Below are 19,591 nucleotides of genomic sequence, written 5' to 3' on the forward strand. Positions count from 1 at the left end.
TTTATTAAAAGAGGAGCCTATAGTGCCATTATTATTTGATTTTTACTCAGGCAAAAATTAGGGCTTGGAGAAATTTCTGGCTATGGAATACCTATTTTCTGGTTCACTCCAGCACCTCCTGTAAATATTTACAATTTCAAAACTACTGGTGCAGCCTGGTGTCCACTCAGCTGCTATCTTCCAAGGCTCTGCTCTATTTTCTTAAGATTATTACTCTCAATTAAAACATTTGTATATATACATTATTTTGGAAACAATATTGTGACAGTGTTGGAAAAATTACCCCCTCTGTTCTCAGTAATGTAGAATTGAACTTTGCAACATATTGGATGTTACCCTTAACACTGAACTCCATTATTACTTGGTCTTCAGTAAATCAAACATAAAAATTAAAATAGGAGAATCTTATTCAAGTGATCAAAAGTAACCCTTTCTTCAACTGATGTGGTAATTTCCCCATCTCCAAGCACAACTACGTTTGTCTAATTAGTAGCAGGAGAGGATCATCCATCACTTATTTGGCCATTCTCCCCTCTTATGCGTGTTGTGTTCCATCCAAGCATGTGTTCTGGTACATCACTTCACAGTAACTTCCAATGCTGCCAGCCTTTGAATACTTTTCTGATACTGTCCTATGGGCTAATAAAACAGCTGGAGAAAATACCGTTTATACCATAAGGGTATAAAGGTGAGGTGAAAATGAGATTTTATTCTCATTTTATTCTCATAAATGAGTAAAGAACAAGAACGGAACGGAAAATATTCTAAGCAAAACACAAAACTGGTACTGTCCAGTGCTGGACAGAAGTTCAGAAATGCAACTGTTAATTCACCTCTAAAACCAGGGACTGGTGTTCAGTGGGAACAAATTTCATTTCTATTTCAAACTTTTATTTTCAAGACTCTGTCAATAATATTATCCTACAGCCACCTCTGACTTCCAAAGGTTTCTTCCATAATAAACTCCTGATTTGCTGTTTCTAGTCAAAGCAGAGGCAGAAAGCCATGCAAGATGAATGGGAGGGGAAGCAAAGGTCAAAGAAAGATGTTTCAGTTCCTATTTTTGCTTTTTAAAAACTAGCTATTAAATAACTTGGTAGTTTTGTCTGTCCTAGGCAACAGGGTGATTGCTTAATTTTTCCCTTTTATTTTCTGTGATAGAGGTGTTGGAGCAGAGATTCCCCTGCAGCCCTGGTGCAGCCCATGGTGAGGCAGCTGTGCCCTGTGGCCCATGGAGGTCCATGGGGGAGCAGAGATCCACCTGCAGCTCGTGGAAGATGCAATACCAGAGCACGTGGATTCCTGAAGGAGGCTGTGACCTAAAAAATGTGGGTGTTAAAGTGGTAGGTGCTGCTGCCTATCCCCAGCAAGCCTCTCCTGTCGAAAAGCAGGCTGAAATAACATTCAGGCAATGCAGTCCACCCTCCCCTTAACACTCACCGCAGCTGGCTCACCGACAGAGGCAAGAAAGGCTCTTTTGCAAGGTTTTATTCCAGCAGAGCAACACCTTCTCTGAAGGACAAACCCCGGGGAAACAGGATGAACCACCTGGAGCCGACAGCTTATAGAGGGGAAGGGGCGGGGGACAGAGCTAAGGGGTGGGCAGAGGGGCCTGGCCACCGAGGGTAGTGGGGTGGCCACCAGGGATACCAAGCCAGTGACCAAGGAAGGAGGAACCAGAGGGAGTTGTGACGCCAAGTGTGTGGGGAAGATTGTTTATCCCTTTGGGAGGGATGACTCTATGGTAAGTAGTTAATGTTTCCAGGGCTGAGGGCTTGGGGATTGATTAAGGGGGGAGAATTTATGGGATGCTACAGTTACCCTCTGGGAAGCCCCTGCAGGGGCAGGCTCCTGTGGCCTGGAGAGAGGAGCCCACACTGGAGGAGGTTTGCTGGCAGCACTTCTGACCCCATGGAGGTCCCATGCTGGAACCGCCTGCTCCCGAGGGACTGCATCCTGTGGGATGAACTCACACTGGAGCAGTTTGTGAAGAACTGTACCCATAGGAAGGACTCATGTTGAAGCAGTGTGTGGAGGACTCTCTTCTTTGGTAGGGACCCCACACTGAAGAAAAGAGTGTCCTCCCCCTGAGGAGAAAGGGATGGCAAAGATGTGTCCTGAGCTGACCACAGTCCCTCTTCTCTGTCCCCATGCCCCACTGTGAAGGAGGAGGCAGAAAAATCAGGAGTGAACTTCAGTCCAGAAGTAAGGGCGGGGTGAGAAAATTAATTTTTTATTTCACATTTTCCTATTCTGACTTAATTGATAAAACATAAAACCCATTTTTCCTCAAGTGGAGTCTGCTTTGCCCATGACAGTCACTGCTGAGTGGTCTCTCCCTGTCCTTATCTCGATTTACAAGACTTTCATTTATTTTCTCCCTTCTCCCCAGCTGAGAAGGGCAGTCATAGAGCAGCACTAGGTGTGCCCCTGCCATCTGACTAGGGTCAGCCCAACATAATCTTAAAAAACTGCTAGTCTCCAGTAAATATTTAATCATTTGTATTACAGAAGCTTACAGTATGAAATTTCAACAAAGTTCCCTGAGAGGTAATTGCTAAAAGAGAAATCTTTTCACAGTTCCCTGTGAGAAAAAAAAAAAATCTCATTAAAAACAGATGTTTTAATATTTTCCTCAGTCTGTGAAAATAATAGTAAAGAAATACTCTACAATCTGTGTGTAATATTAGGATTTTATAAATATGAAAATGAGAGAGAAAGGGCTACTTCACATTCAGTATTTCGGTTGGACTAAAAAGAGTGCTTAATATATTTCATTCCATTAGAATTAGCTTATATTTTTGGTTGGCTATCTACTCCATTTCCAGAGATAAGGCTACTGGAATTTTATTCTTTTTAAAATGAAGGAAAAGATTTTGTAGTCCTTTCAGCAGTCTTTGCAAAGACATCAATCTGACCTGAATTCTTTTCTACCTTACAGTTTGTGTTACCTCATAGATCAGTGTTAAAACTCCTTTTGGATTTCTGGATCAGACTTTGAATGATTTTCAGGCATAATGTTATACAAAGGCTGCTAAAAATATGAATAATATATGTCTACAACTCCAGCTCTGCAGGGCACATTTGAGATACATAAATACTATTTTTATATAATTTTTTTCTTAGACAGAGCTATGAACAGCTACTAGTGAGCATATTTTAAGACTGGTTGAATTTTTATATGCTCAATAGTATTTCTGCAGAGATATAATGAAGATTTCAGTCTCTATATTCTAAATCTTTATCTTACACATTTTTAGGAGATTTATGATCTATAATATTTCATTGTTCAGTAGGGGCCTGAAGGCCGTAGGCATCTTTGCAGTGATTTTAATGAGCTTTGGGTCAATTTTATTATATTCTGGGAAAACAGGGTATTCCTAGGTGACAATACAAATTTAGATTTTGAGTAAAAGTAGATATTCAAAGAAGTTACGGCCAAAAAATTATGCTGATAATTTAATTTTCTGTTCTATATAACTATAATATCACACACAAATTACTACATCAAACCATGTGGGAATTATTGAACATAACCAGTATAAAAGAGGATTATAAAAGGGATTGTGGAGAAAATTAAGAAAATGGACAGAGAGAGAAATCAAGTTGTTAAGAGGTGGTAAAAATGGAATTCTTCAAATGGTCTTCCTTAAAAGGAAGGAATTTTATTCGCATTCCAGATACAATTTTTGTGGCGGCGTCTAGACTATGCACATGCACACTCCAAGTTCTACTCTTATCTACCATTCCTCATTACGGGACTAGGAATCATCATAAACATCCCAAAAAGTACCATGATAGTGGCCCAAACTTGTCTTGATGGAAAAATTCAGGGATTTTTGTCTCTTACAGTATCTCAAATATTAGCCTATAAGGCAGAAGCAATTCCCCCCACCTGAATATTTTCCAGTACTTTAAAGTATGAGATATGGTGTTGAGGAGACAAGGAAAAGGCAAAGATGAAAATAGCAGGATTGCAATCCTAATTATCAGGAGAAAAAGCTTTGACCTGTTCAGACATCTTCTTGGGAGCAAGCCTCCTTGGAAGCAAGCCCAAGAGAGCTGACTAATCTTAAAGGATGTTCTCCTTTAAGTTTAAGAATGAACGATTCTGAAATACATAAAAAACAACAGAAAGGCAGCAGAAGGTCTGCATGGACAAACAAGAAGCTCCTGATAAGACCCCAAAGAGATTTATAAGTGGGAGCAGGGTCAGGTCATACAGTCAGCAATCAAGGGCAGTGTCAAAATTGTCACCTCCAATATATTATGTATCTTCACAAAAACTCCACAACACAGCTATAGAGCCATGAGACTGTATCTTCTTATTTTTTCTGTGTTTGTGTTTTTTTCTGGTTTAGTCTGCTGTTCTACGCTTTGATGCCATAACTGTTCCAAAGCCCTTGCAAAGGGCACAATCACCACCAGAGCCAGTGTGTCACTGCAGTACTTGCAAGCAGAAAGTCATTTAGGTGGAGCAACATCACAGGAAACATTTCTCTCTCTTCCTGACACTTCAGCTTTCTCTTGAATATCTAGATCAGATATTACTGACTGAGACTGAGCATGCTAAATTACTCAAATCTGCTTGGAAACAAATGGTATTTTAATTTTCCTTATGGTCAGTGACACCTCAGCTGATGGGCAAGCATTCTCTCCCTTCTGGTAACCTGTCCATCACTTGTGTCTTTTCCCACTCTGGCATGAGGTGTGATACTTACAAAGGCTTGTGGGGGGTAACTCTCAGCCTCAGGACGTTTGTGATCAGCAGTGATACTGAAAAGGAACACCATTTTTTGCCCTTGACATCCTTCATGTGTTTCCTGGAGAGTGAGGAAAATAAAGTTTTAACTTATCTTCTTGTTTGTCCTTGTCAGGGAGAATAAATGCTGATATTCAAACAGCTTTTAAAATAGCCAAGAACATTCTGATTTTTATCTCAATCATCTCATTATAATGCAGTTATGTATGTAATATATAATATCCTCTAATTTACCCAATGAAATATAACTAACTAAATAAATAAATAAGCACACTACAAGATCCCATTTTTCTCTGCACAAAATGTTTTTTTTCTGGGACAAAAACCATTCAAGCTTACTTATGTTAAATAAAAGTAAATAGTATTCTGGACATGGAAAAGAAATGCCCTACTGTTTCTTTAAAAGTATATGGTTCTGATATTAAGGTCCAAGGACTTACTTTGACAAGATTAAAACCACCTATATATTTGCAATTTTGGTCTCAGTAGAAATAGTTGCTATTCCATTCCATTACATGTAATATGAACTGCTTGGACTCCTGTGACTCATTGATGAGTGTAGTCACAAGACAGTTATATTTAAATTATATAATTTTCAGGTTAGTTTGGATCAGATTTTACATTTTTCCATTATGATTGCTTTTTTCCCCAGTGACAAATGTATATAATTTTACATTGTGCATGAATTCCATCATGATTTACAGGTTCCCTGCCTTCTCAAAGAGATTTCCTCTTGCACAACCAGAAATGCCCCTGAGCTGCATGTGATTTCATGGATGGCAGAACATTGATTTCACAACACAGACAGGGACATAACTTTGAATTATTCTAAAATTTCAGCTAAATGTGTGGAGAAAATGGTTTCTAACTGGCATTCCTTTAAAAACCATCAGGTTTTTTGTTTAATACAACACTATTTAGTAACAGTTGTACTTGCAGGATGTATGTAGCAGTATCCAAGATTGAGTTAAACATCGTATTATTGATAGAAGTAACTAATAGCATCAAGCTCATATCAGAGTAGCTGGTGAGTAGGTGACATAGCCTGGGATCCAGGGGTTTGTGAGACCTTGGGAGGAGCTGAAGGGGTCAAAGTGATCAAGGTGTCCCCAGCTTCTGTGTGTGTGTGAACAGAATGTTCTGTAGCAGCAACATGCAGGGCTGCAGCCTCAGAGTTCATCTGTCCATGTGCCAGCAGCTGGGCAGAGTGTCTGAGCCCAGCTACTAGAGAAATTAATGAGATATAAATAAATAAATGTATATATAGACATATATCTTTATACATAGACACATTTATATATTTATTTTCTACATAGGACATTATTATATATTTATCTAATATATACATATTTATATTTTTTTCCCTACAAAAGGACCAGTCAGAGAGGGGAGTGGAATATAGTCATTTGCACTGTCTATTTTCTGAGTGCTCCATGTTTGTGCCTGTGTTTTCTGTGCAGCCAGTTATGTAAATATTTTCATATATACATTGAGCATATGTGTGCTCTACATGCTTATCCTTTCTACAGCTTCTGCCTGGCTGCACAGAGAAAATGAAGGTTTACAGGACAGAAAGAGTTTTGAAATGTATTTGTACAAACATTGCAATGTAAAATTACTTTAATGAAACATTTGTAAAATCATTCATTGTGTCTCAATTGATGTTGCAAGTATAGAAATTATGTAATTATGGGGATATAAAATAAATTATTTGCATTATGTAGAACTGATTTAAGTTCTATTTAAACTTTCTGTAGTTTTTAAAAGCAAGAAAGAATATAAATTCTACAACTAATACTTAGTTTCTGTTAAATTCAAACTGTGAATTACTATTACAATTTTGACATTGTCCCTCAAAACTGAACAGTAAAATCAATAAGAAATTATAAAGGAAGCTCTATATAATCTAACAGTAATTTGATGACCAGTGTCTTTAAGATGCATGAGTGAGCTGAAAGTTAAGACTGTGAGAAGCTGAAGGAAGAGAATTATTCTATTGTCTAAAATGTGTGTGCAAGACCTATTGACAATTATTTTTTGTTTGCTGTGTTGAAGCTGATAATCTAAAACAGATCAAAGTGACAATTCACTTTGTACAAATATACATCTGACTATACCAGGAAATAATATTTTAGTCCTTTTTTCTTTTGTTTGCAACTACAATTCCAATAACTTTTGGAGAAAACTGTTTTCTGATGAATTTCGAACAGGTGTATGAATTAATTTAGAATATTAATGAACTCAAAACTATGCTATAATTTAGTTAAAGTATGGATTCTGGGTCAAGGGCCCCACAGGGCAAGGTGAAATGGAGGGTAACCACAAGTGATAGTACATTAGAAAGGGATACAGCCACAGCAATATAGAAATTGCTCTAGTGACAGGCACATATGTAAACCACTGCAGGTGAGCCTGGAGTTATGCAGGTGGGAGCATATGACAGTAAAAATTAAAAAAAAATAAGTAGGAAAGCATGAAAGGTTTTTGGGTTTGCTAAAAAGAATTGTTTAGCATTTAAAAATTTGGAACAGTTCAAGGGTAATAATTAAGCATGAAATAAAAGTAATTTTTGAAAATGTGATGAATTTTTACCTCTTACCTTCTAACTCTTTGAAAATGGGTAAGGCAAAAAAATCTCCTCAAAACACTCTTGGTGTAATTTCAACCAGGGCAACTTGGAACTTACCTTGGTTAAAATACATTTATTTCTAAGTGGTATGTTACCCTGTTCTGTGGGAAAGAGAACGTATCAAGGCATGTTTCACACAGAATCTTACTATATGTTTGTTGCAGAATTTAAAAATAAAATGTATTTCTAGGACTAAATTGCATATTGCTGAGTTTGTATTTTCTACTCACATAACCACTGAACTAAACAATAAACAATTGCCATAAGTGCTTCTCCATATTATATATATTTTGGTTTTACAAGTAATTTCTGTAATTACATTTTAAAAAAAGGAAAATTTGTAATGAACTGAAATAGTTTTCAGTGCTGTTGGCACTGTAAAGAAATTCTAAGTGCGTCCAAACAAACTGTACATTCATTCCATTATTTGTAGATTATTTTCAAAAAGAATATGCTATATTAATTGATAAAGGCAAAGAAAATCATCCTGGAAATGTATAAGATTTACTGTTTTCCTTAGGACATCATAAGTGTTCATTAAACATTGACACCATTCCTACTGGTTTAAATAGTCTTTTTTTGCATTAAATCCTGCCTGTACTAGCTCACTTTGTACTGACACAAGGATTCAGCAAGGAGATGTAAATTATTAGGAGATACTTCTTTGCACTACCTTATATCCAACAATATTTGACCCTATATTTTCTCTAAGAAATAGTATCTTGATCCATGTAGTGAATCAAATATGTTCTAGGTCAGAGTTTTATTACAGTCTGAGGCAGCAGTGTCACCTACTAAATGAATAACACATCTTCCTGCACTCCTCACATTTGTGCTGCCATCAGAGCTCTGACCATGGCACTTCTGCCCAATACCTATCACATGCTGTAAAAAAACCTTGCTTTTGAAACTTTTTTGAAAGTTCTTGCTTTTGAACAACTGCTGAACAATTTATTTATTTCATTCATTAAAAAACCTTAATGAATGTGAGGAACATAACACTCCACTGAGTAGATAAAGAAAAGGGATGTTTCTTCTTACAGCACAAATCCCACTGCTGACATTGCAACAAAAACTTGATTTTTTTTGTTATTATTTATATTTTAAATCCAACTGTTTTGTTATTGGCAGTAATACTGATCTTTCACTTATAAGTGATAAAAACTATTGTTGACAATAGTTGCCTTGGTGACCCAGGTTGTTGGCTGGAGAACATTGCTGCACCTGTTGTGTTTATCTCATAGCAGAAAGATGCCAAGGCAATTGCTGTCCTAATTTGTCTAGAGATTCCCCAGCTCCTCTCCTGCTTATCTGAATCCTCTGTGAATGCAGATCACTCAATTTTTTTCTCTAAAAAGTGCTTGCCCAAACTTACAACTTGTTCTATGATTACTTTGGATATGGAGAACTCCCATTAGTTCTCTTTTCTCTACCTTTTTCTTTAAAAACCTCTCAGAAAGGTGAGGTTTTAACTGTTCTTCCCAGTAAACCTTTATTGTTAAAATGAAGTCATTCAAAGGATCTAAACTGACATTTCTGGAAAGTGGTATTTTCAGTTCCACTGAATAATATATGGAGCACTTTGGATTGTGTTCTCTGTCAGTATGAAGAATCCTTGTCCAAGTGAGAATGTTTTTATCAGGCAGTTCAGTCAGGAAGAGTAACAGAAATGTTAGTCAGAAGAGAATCCTGGAGGTTTTTCAGACCAGACTTTTGGCTGGATTTATTGCTAGCACTAGGTGGTCAGTCTGTTTTCTCTAGCCAAGGTTTGAGAATTTGCAGAGACGGAGATAACCCATTCCAGAGAGGCATTACCCTAGTGATTTCCATTTAACTAAAAACTTTCCTAAAATAGAAAGACTTATTTTAGAAAAGACAGCAGGACTAGAGGTTCTTTGTGATTATGGTTTTGTAGTACCTGTGTGTGCCAAGTTGCTCCATATAAGCTATACATGTCCAAAATGGTCAGTGTATTCTTCATTCAAAGTTAATTACAGGGAAAGAGAGATTTGTATATTACTTTAGCATACCTCAATGGCTAGATTACAGAATTCTATTTGCCCCTAATGGAAAAATGTTTAATTTATTAACTTAGCATGACTGAATATTTATACCAACTTTTCAAAAATAAATGTTATTCAAGTTACCACAGATTTCCAACTCTGAGAATTGTGTAAGAATTAACTTGGGGATTTATCTGGTATCTGGATGTTTTGACCTAATTGTTTCTGTCTGATGAATGCCATTATTTATTCAAGAAACAGATGGGATGCCAGTAGGGGTTATGGGTCAAAATCCCACATTAAACACTTCTTAATTTTTTAGATAATGTACAGAACTCTGCTATTGTCTTAGGACTACTGAAGGATTAAGTCTTTGTCTTTGAAAAAAAATAGTCTTCTAATGCTGATAAATATTTCCGGATAATTTAACTTGCAAAATTTCACGGGAAAGAGCTTACATGATGAAATATAGCAGAATCACTTTCTTTCTGAAATATATTCCTGTCATTCAGTTCTTCAAACATGGTGCACTTCATTTTTTGAAGGGCTAAAGGCAATTTATAGTTAATATCCCACAAAAAAAATCAACCAACCAACCAAACAAAAAAATCAAAAGAAAACAAAAAAAAGGTCTAAAAAATAAATTCTGAAGTCTTTTTCACCTCTTTTGCTCTCATGTTATGGAAAACCACAAACATCAGTACAGGAGCTTACTCACTGTATGTAACCATTTTGCCTCTTTTATGAAAAGGCCTAAATTATACACAGATGAATAAAATAGCTAACATGAGAAAAAGATGCAGAAACCCAAGAAACCTGTACCATCAGATTTTAATAAGAATGAAAAAAGAGAAGCTATGTGAACATAGCTGTAAACATACTGTTTACATTTCCAGTAAGAAACCTGTGATTTCCGTGGGTGTAGAAGACATCATGAGTATTCTGGTTAAAGGAAGGGAGTGGCTGCAATAGAGTTACTCGAATAACATATTATCATGCAAAAGATATTACTACACGGAAATGATAGTTTGAGTAAAGTTCAAATGTTTGAATCACTCCTGAAACAATTTTAAAATTTTTATTACTCTTGAGAGACTCACGACACACCTAATAGCATATAATGATTATGTATGTTAGTAATAAATTGAAAGAGATTTAAAAAGTATTTCAGGGCAAAAGTGAGACCCAAAAAAAGCTGAACAACTGGAGTCATTCCTCTAAAAGCAGAAAATGCTTTTATTTGTTCTGACAGCAATAATTTTTGATGGAATTAAGTGCACATGAAAATCATTGACAAGATGTGCAGAATGGACCTGATAAACGATCTGTGGCTCCCTGGCTTATTGCTTGAAAAATACTTCTTTACTACAGAAAATACAATACACTCATGACTTCAACTCAGTAGTCAGAAAAGTCCATTTTCTGACTGTTTTTCTGGGTCATCTTATTCATTTAATACATAATGCATTCCCCCATCCACCTCCTGTTCCAAACATGAATTTGAATTTTTGACCCTGATTCTGCAAGGTACATAAGCATTGAAATTAAGTACAAAGTGAGGAGCACTTTGGTGTCTCAAATAGAACAATTAAAGGCTGATGTGTAAAAAAAGCTCCACAAACCTTTGTTCCAAATTACCCTTAGGTGAACACAGGGGAGGACTTACGTGAAATGCCTGAGATACTTTAAGAGCTCCTTGGTATAACATAAACATCCCTTTTTCCTGCCTTGCCCTTTCTGTCCCTATTCCTGCCATCCTTTGTGTGCCCTTTTACTTTTTGCCCAACATTCATTTTCTATTGAATCATTAAGCAAAAAAACCAGAATTTTTTTTTCTCTTTTTTTCTGTAATTGTATTAGTTCTCTGTCTGTTTAGATGCACTCAAGTTGTAGTGGTAGAACAAAGGACTGAATGCCAAATATGCAGCACATGGAAGGAGTAAAAAAGGAGGTGCAAATTTATACTGGCAATGCCAGTAATTGTAATTCTATTCCAAAATTCACTGTGTGTCTTTTGTTCAATTTGAAATAAACTAGTGACTCAATGTCATCTCCTAGGCATGTACAGATACTGTTTCCTGGTTTAATAGAAAGCAGCAAAAGCAGAAAGAAGCAGCTGTCTGCCATCTTTTAATGAAAAGGAAAGGAAAGGAAAGGAAAGGAAAGGAAAGGAAAGGAAAGGAAAGGAAAGGAAAGGAAAGGAAAGGAAAGGAAAGGAAAGGAAAGGAAAGGAAAGGAAAGGAAAGGAAAGGAAAGGAAAGGAAAGGAAAGGAAAGGAAAGGAAAGGAAAGGAAAGGAAAGGAAAGGAAAGGAAAGGAAAGGAAAGGAAAGGAAAGGAAAGGAAGGGAAGGGAAGGGAAGGGAAGGGAAGGGAAGGGAAGGGAAGGGAAGGGAAGGGAAGGGAAGGGAAGGGAAGGGAAGGGAAGGGAAGGGAAGGGAAGGGAAAGGAAAGGAAAGGAAAGGAAAGGAAAGGAAAGGAAAGGAAAGGAAAGGAAAGGAAAGGAAAAAACTCCGAGGTTCTTGAGTACATGGAGTAATACTTGTGGAGCTGCTGAAGTGTCTGCTTCTAGGTGTCCCATCCAAAGACACCAAAACCCAATTTTTGGAAGGGAAAGTAATCCCAATTTTTTTGACAGAGCAGACTTGTCACAGTTTAATCCCCTACAGGCTTGTTAAATGGAGTTTATTTTTTTGAGGGAAAAAATAATATTTTAAATATAGGTATCCAGAGTATAAAATGGGGTGTGCTTATGATGCAGTTGCTGTAGTGAGAGTACTCTTGCGATTTTTAACAGACCTTTGATCAGATACAGAGATGATAGTTGTGATAATAAGGACAGACTACAAAAACCCAATCAATAAGGAATAGTCTGGGATAGTAGCAGGGAAAAGCTACACTGATGTTGGAGAGAATGGTGAGGACAGGAAGGAAATGAAAGATAAAAAAAGGGAGATGGAAGAAGCAGAAGTTCAGGGGAAATATTTTTCTTCTGTACATCAAACACAGCTTAAGCTGCTTGAGGTTCCACTTAGCCTTGCTGGTCCTGCTAGTGATGTAAGAGAGGCTTATTCTGCCTCTGGCAGGCTGACCCTGCCTGGATGGCCGGTGCCTGCCAAAGCCTCTCGAGATTTTTGGGGCTGGTCTATATCTGGCAAATGAAAAGTGAGAAATCACAATTATTTTACAGTCATGTAACAGATCCATTTGTGAAAGTTTGCTTTACTACTGCAGCTGTTCTGCCTTACAGACAAGTTACATGGTGAAGAAAAAGGGGAAATGGACTATAATTATCATGGCAATGATAGCATCCACTTAGGAAACACTAAAATAGTTATTTTCTTTTTTGATTATCACACTTTTAGATTTGATTTTTTAAAATGAATCTTATGTAAGCCAGTGACATGTTTTCTTTGAATTTCTATTTCTTTTGGGGAAAGAAAGAATGTCCAATATTACATTTTTTTTCAGAACAACTCATCATTTACAGTGACTTCTGCAAAATATTTTTGTTTCCATGTCAAACAAGAGAAATTGTTATCACTGAATTAAAACAGACTCCAAAAGGTTATAAAAACCCCAAGAATTTGAGAGTCATATGCATTCCCTCTAGTGTATGAAATGTAGAGTTGTTAATTTTATATTAATATGCAGATAAATAAAAGAATTATAAAATGATACTGATAATATACTTAGCTTTTTCAAAATGTCCATAACAAAAAAATTAATAAAATCTGCAAATTCTCTTTTCCTTTTCTCTTTCTCTTAAAAGCTGTTTTACTTTTGCTATTTTTACAATAATTTGTTACTTTAGCAGTAATGATGGTAATTATTGTCCATAATTTCAATCTTAACAGTAAATGAAGACCATAAGAAAAAGGCAGGGGTTTTTTTGGATATGAATTATAAGCCTTCATATTATTAATTTAAAGAAGAAAATGATGGATTGAAAAAACATTTCAGAATCTTCAAGGCAATTAAGGCTGCAAGGGAATTTGTACTAGAGGTCAGTGGGAATCAGACCAAATTTCCTCAGAAACTACTGACTGGCAGATAGATAGATGCAGATAATAGATAAATAAAAATAATTAGTGTTAAGGTTCAGTTCAGTTCAATTTCCCCTTGTATTTTTTTCATTGAAGCATGAATATATATATATTTCTTCTTGATTTAGTCATGCATTCTAGATGTTCATATATGAACATTACAGAATCACAGAATCACAGAATAATGAGGTTGGAAGAGACCTCTAAGATCATCAAGTCCAACCTATGCCCTAACATCTCAACTAGACTATAGCACCAAGTGCCATGTCCAGTCTTTTTTTAAACACATCCAGAGATGGTGATTCCACCACCTCCCTGGGAAGACAATTCCAGTGCTTTATTATTCTTTCAGTGAAAATTTTTTTCCTAATATCTAACCTATACCTTCCCTGACGTAGCTTGAGACTGTGTCCCCTTGTTCTGTCAGTTGCTGCCCGGTGGAAGAGACCGACCCCCACCTGTCTACAACCTCCCTTCAGGAAGTTGTAGAGAGCAATAAGGTCACCTCTAAGCCTCCTCTTCTCCAGGCTAAACAACCTCAGTTCCTTCAAACGTTCTTCGTAGGGCTTGTTTTCCAAGCCCCTCACCAGCCTCGTTGCTCTCCTCTGGACATGCTCAAGCATCTCAATATCCTTCCTAAATTGAGGGGCCCAGAACTGGACACAGTACTCAAGATGTGGCCTCACCAGTGCCGAGTACAGGGGAAGAATGACCTCCCTGCTCCTGCTGGTCACACAATTCCTACTGCAGGCCAGGATGCCGTTGGCCTTCTTGGCCACCAAGGCACATTGCTGGCTCATATCCAATCGGCTGTCAACCAGCACCCCCAGGTCCCTTTCTGCCTGAACACTGTCCAGCCACACCGTCCCCAGCCTGTAACGCTGTAGGGGATTTTTGTGGCCAAAATGCAGAACTCGGCACTTAGACTTATTAAACTTCATACTGTTGGACTCTGCCCATCCATCCAGCCGATCTAAGTCTCTCTGCAGAGCCCTCCTTCCTTCCAACAGATCAACACAAGCTCCCAGCTTAGTGTCATCTGCAAATTTGCTAATGAAGGACTCGATGCCCTCATCCATGTCATCTATAAAAATATTAAATAGAACTGGTCCCAGTACAGACCCCTGAGGGACACCACTGGTGGCTGGCCGCCAGCTGGATGCAGCACCATTCACAACCACTCTCTGGGCCTGGCCATCCAGCCAGTTCCTAACCCAGCGAAGAGTGCTCCTATCCAAGCCATGGGCTGCCAGCTTTTCCAGGAGTGCTGTATGTGTTTGTATGTTCAGTCATTTCTTGAGCAAACTGTGGTCTCACTGAAGATAGTACAGTGAATATACTTCCCAACAGACACTGAGTTAAAATTATCTTCATAAATATGCAGACAATGTTTCAGGATGAGCACAAACATTTAGTAAGAAAAAGAGGAAGTATGCTATTTTTCAGAATTTATGAAATGCATTCTTCTTTATAAGTATGGTTAAATATTTGTATTTTGCTAACTTTAAACAGCACAAAATTGCTAGCAGGCCTTTTGTAAAACTTTAAGTGTGTATACATTACTATACAAGTAACAATGTTTTATTATAAAATTATATGTTATTTTACACATGAAACTACATTAGGCATCAACCTATGCTACATATTATAAATTTCCTTATCCCTATATTTATTTACATTATTATTTATAAAATTGAAAAAATTATTTTATTCAAAATAAGTTATATTTAGTATAGAACAAGACATGAGAATAATAAATTTTAGGAGTGATTATGGAAGAAAGAGAAAATGTACTTGTGACAAGGTGAGTTGGCTTCACTGTCTCATAAGAAGATTTACCTTGAAAAACTATGGGAACAACTGTACTGTACTGTGATCCATAAAGTACAGCTGGTCTAAGTAGAGAAAACCTCTTCTGCCAGATTTCAACAGAGCTGTCCTGCCTAGGACAAATTACTTATATCATTTCCATGCTGCTTCCAAATCTGTGCCAAGAGCAATGTGGCTTTAATGGACCAAGAAATCTTAGCCAAGGTTTGCTGAATTTTAAAAGCAGCAATTTCTTCTGACAATATACAACCAAAGAAGAATAACAGATACAATATCATGTTCACCAAAAGTCTTACTGAAAATTAAGAGTGGAAAAACACCTCTTATTTTCTACCTGTTAGCCTGTTTCTAGGAATGAAGAATGTATTAAGACATATTTGATTAGAAATGCACTTGTTTTGCTCCCAATAAAAGACAAAATAGAGAAAGTGGGGATCAAAACCAAAACATTTCTGTCCTGCTCTGAGTCTGATCTCAAAGGCTGTTTGCCTGTTTCAGGAATACGGCAACACACAGGAAAACTGCAGCTCATAGCAGTCAGTGTGCACAGGTTCATAAATGGAGGTTTACCATGGCTTATTTTCCAAATCAGTTTATTTTGGAAATAAAAGCTACTTGAATGCTTTCTGCTGAGGGTCAAATATAGGTCTGCTTCCTTTTCCTCACAGTCAGAGCTTGTGCTCTCCTCCAGGTAAGAAATTATGTGACCTTGATCACAAACTTTCCATGCAGGTTGATTCACTGCCATGGCTTGAAGAAGCTGACTGACAGACAATTGCCACAGCTTTTCATTATCTCCTAATTATGAATCTGAAATTTTATAATTAAGTTCAAGCATAGTAAGACAGCTTTTAGAGACCTTTGTCTTGTTACACCTCACAACTCTATTAAAAGATGTATAAATAATGTAGTTTTGTGTATAATATATGGCTGAAAGTTAGTGTTCTGCAGTAGTCTGTATTCAGCTTTTTCACAATACACCAAGAAAATTTTATACTTTAGTGTAAAATTTCGGATATAACAATATTCAGATGCTCAGAGCGCAATATAGATTCAGAGTCTAAATTATGCTTTCCAAAACAAAAGAACACTTTCAAGAAGCAAGTTATCTAATAACGTAAGAAAATAGATATAGGTGGATATATTTTGCTGCCATTATTGAAGTATTTATGTGAATGAATTCCACAGAAAACTCCAATTCAAAAGCAACATGAAGAAAAATTTCATCTCATAGTTGTAAAAATAAGTCTTTCTGCACATCAGAAAATGACAGTTTTCCTATTCTTTAAATTGACTGACCTGGTCTGTTCTCTTTGGAACCAGACCCTGGAATCTACTGAGTGACCCATGGGAAGTAAAACATTGCAGTTCAAAGAAATATAATATGGTTACGTTGTCTTACTTGCCTCTGGCATGTTTCTTCTCCTTTTGTGCTTGATGACAGCTGTGTTAAGATGCTGCTCAGCTAGGTTAGGATGCTGCTTTTATCTTCCTTTATATCTTATTTTTTTTAGCTGGAGTTAAAATATTCAGTGAGGCAGAGACAGTACACCTGACAATAAAGAGCAGGAGAGCTCCACAGAGGAGGCAGATACTGCAGGAAGCCTGTGAGCATTAGGTGCAAATCTGGAGCAGCCTGGAGGTTTGAGCAATTAGTGAAAGATTTTAAAGAAGAACAGACTTGGGTCTGGCTGGGACCTAGGAACAACTCTTTAGGAGTCAGAGGACAGCCCCAGAGGTGAGAAGGAATTGGTGAAGCAGCAACCAATAGTGAAGGACCACTGGAAAGATGAAAGTGAGAAGTGAGACATCAAGCCAGAGGGGATGTCAAGAAAAAGAAGTCAATGGCAGGTAGATGCCAGCTGTGAAAAAACCAGGCAACTTCTTCCAGGAATCAGCACAAGTCCAGTGAAATGTGGTGATTTGTCTTTGGCAGTCTTTGGGTAAAATGAAATTATCTTCAATAAAGCTTTGTAACTGTTATTACCTCAAAATTCAGGGAATATAGGCAACATTCTAGTCCAGAATGCTGAAGACATGCTTCGTAACTAGATTAGATTCCCTATGCTGATGCCACTTCCAAAAATGACCAAAAGACAGAGGAGGAGTGTTTGGCTGAAAAAGTGCCTTTCTGAATGTCACTTGCATACCTGTTTGGTAAATTAAAATCAGAGTGCACATTACATACAAGCAATTTCATAATACCTCTTGTACTCTTACAAGTATTGCTATTAATTCTTTTTTTTTTTGGCAGAAGAAATATTCCATCATACAGTTTCATGATCTTCCTGTCTTCTCCACTGTTCTCCACTTCTCCACTGTGGCTGCAGAAAATTCTACTGCTAAACTAGTTCAGATCTATTTAAAAAGAGAGACTGTGTGCAGATGGTGGGTCAGTAGGGATGTTTGTGCTGCACAGCACTGAAATCCATTTTGTTCCATCCAACCAAATGTAATTATGAGTTGGATTTTTTTGTTTGTTGGTGGGTGTTTTCTTTCCCCCAGGTGTGGCTTACAAGAGATGAATAACAGAGGTGTCAGAGAAGCAGTAGGTTTCTTTACTTATAATAAGATTTTGCCTTTTACCCCTTGCAGTGACATTTCATTACTTTTTTGTGTCTGAGAACCTTCTTAAAGTCAAAATACTCAGGAGGAAAGCATATAATAAATTCTTTTGACTTTCACATGAAATAATTCTGCCAAATTCTGTTTCTCAAGGTTATAGAGGAAAGGTGAAAACACAGATATTAAAATATGATTTTGCATAAATATTATTTTTATCAAATTATGTTTTCAGTATTATCTTATTCTGAACTCTGAGGTTCATAGTGAGATTCAAACTTCAACCAAGCCATTTTTATGCTACAGTTTTGCATCATTAAGTGATGCAAATTTCAAAAATACCACCAAGTTCATTTTCTCAGCACATTTATCTGCTAGTTCCTGAAATTGTCCAAAGTACTTTCAGAGCATGCACAGAAACATTTCTGTAGAGGGCTGCAAGAGTTCTGTCCTCTAAGTTGCTTTTCCAGAATCAAAGACTAATTAGGTAAGGGGCAAATGGTACTCTAGGATAGAAAACACAAATATAATAAGGTCAGTGTATAGTGTCAGATGTTATTAGTATTTTCTCTATATAAAATATCACCTTTAGGATTTTAAAGCAACAGTTTATCCCCAAACTTCTAAAATGTGATTTTTCTCCTTGAAGGTTTACAAGAAGTTGTTGCTGCTGTGGTGGCTGCTCATGTTTTGCTTCTCTTCACATAGATCTGGCTACCTGTTTGGCAGGTGACTGCTGCAAAGGGTACTCATGGCTCATTCCCAGACTGTTGTGTGAGGCTAGAGACTTCTTCCAAACATTTGAATTAAGGCAATATGTACTAGAAGTATACGCCTGTCGAATGCTATCAGCCACTTGATGCAGATGATACACTGGCTGTGTATCTGTGCTTTCAATGCTGCCAGCTATCACTGTATAATTAATGTGCTAATATATGAGGTTTTTTCTTCTTTACTATGAAAAAAGTCATCATTTTCAGTTCTCCCTTGTATTAAAAAAACCCCATATTTTCCTAATTCTTCAGATGATGTACTTCTTGACTATAACCATTGCCCTTTTTTTTCCTCAGTCAATCTCTCAAACATACAGCCTCAGAAAAAAATGGAAAATGAGCAAACTGAGTAATCCATGCTATTTCAAGAGAAAATATTAAGTCCTAAAAAAAATTTTAAAACATAATATTTACCAAAAAGGATGTTCTAAAGAAGTTGGTTGTAGTAGTTTAGTTATTTCTTAGTCCTAGCACATGAGAAAGAATTAATTTGAAGTAAATATTCATCTATGTATCTCAAAGAGGGCTTTAACTTGTCAGTGCCTGATACTAGTGCAGGACCTGGACTGCTGCATGTCTGAATAAATGAGATATTCTTCACTTTCCTCTAATGTGGGCATATGAGACCTCTACTTCTCTTTAGTATAATGGAAGATTGGGCTCTTAAGGGGAAATTATATTTCCTGAAGTTCTTGACCTGATCATATTTAATGTTTCTCCCCATATAATCCAAAAATATTTGTTGTGAATTTATGCTTGTGTCCACACACCTCTTTAAAGGAAGTTTCTTGTTACAGAGAGTTTTAAGACAGGATACCTAAAAATTCATGTTCACAAAAGGAAACAGAAACAAATGCATAATTATTTTAATATCAGTTACATGTAAGGTTCATTCTTAATCCTCCAGCAGGAATACATCATTTACTAACAAATTAGATAAGGGTCCATTAGGGAAAACAGACTCTAAAAATGTGTTAGGGAAATTATAC

At 36.9% G+C, this 19,591-nt stretch overlaps 1 long non-coding RNA gene across 1 annotated transcript in view; it reads left to right on the plus strand.

Moving 5' to 3' along the window:
- The window catches only part of LOC135296023 (uncharacterized), a 49,548-nt gene extending 31,078 nt beyond the window's left edge, over nt 1-18,470 (plus strand). Inside the window, exons 2-3 of the long non-coding RNA XR_010358071.1 lie at nt 1,164-1,744; nt 16,782-18,470. This is a non-coding gene — a long non-coding RNA (uncharacterized LOC135296023). The remainder of the gene's footprint in view (nt 1-1,163; nt 1,745-16,781) is intronic.
- The last annotated feature ends 1,121 nt before the right edge of the window (nt 18,471-19,591 follow it).

Source organism: Passer domesticus, chromosome 3 (genome assembly GCF_036417665.1).
Source record: "Passer domesticus isolate bPasDom1 chromosome 3, bPasDom1.hap1, whole genome shotgun sequence".
Classification (NCBI taxonomy): Eukaryota; Metazoa; Chordata; class Aves; order Passeriformes; family Passeridae; genus Passer; species Passer domesticus.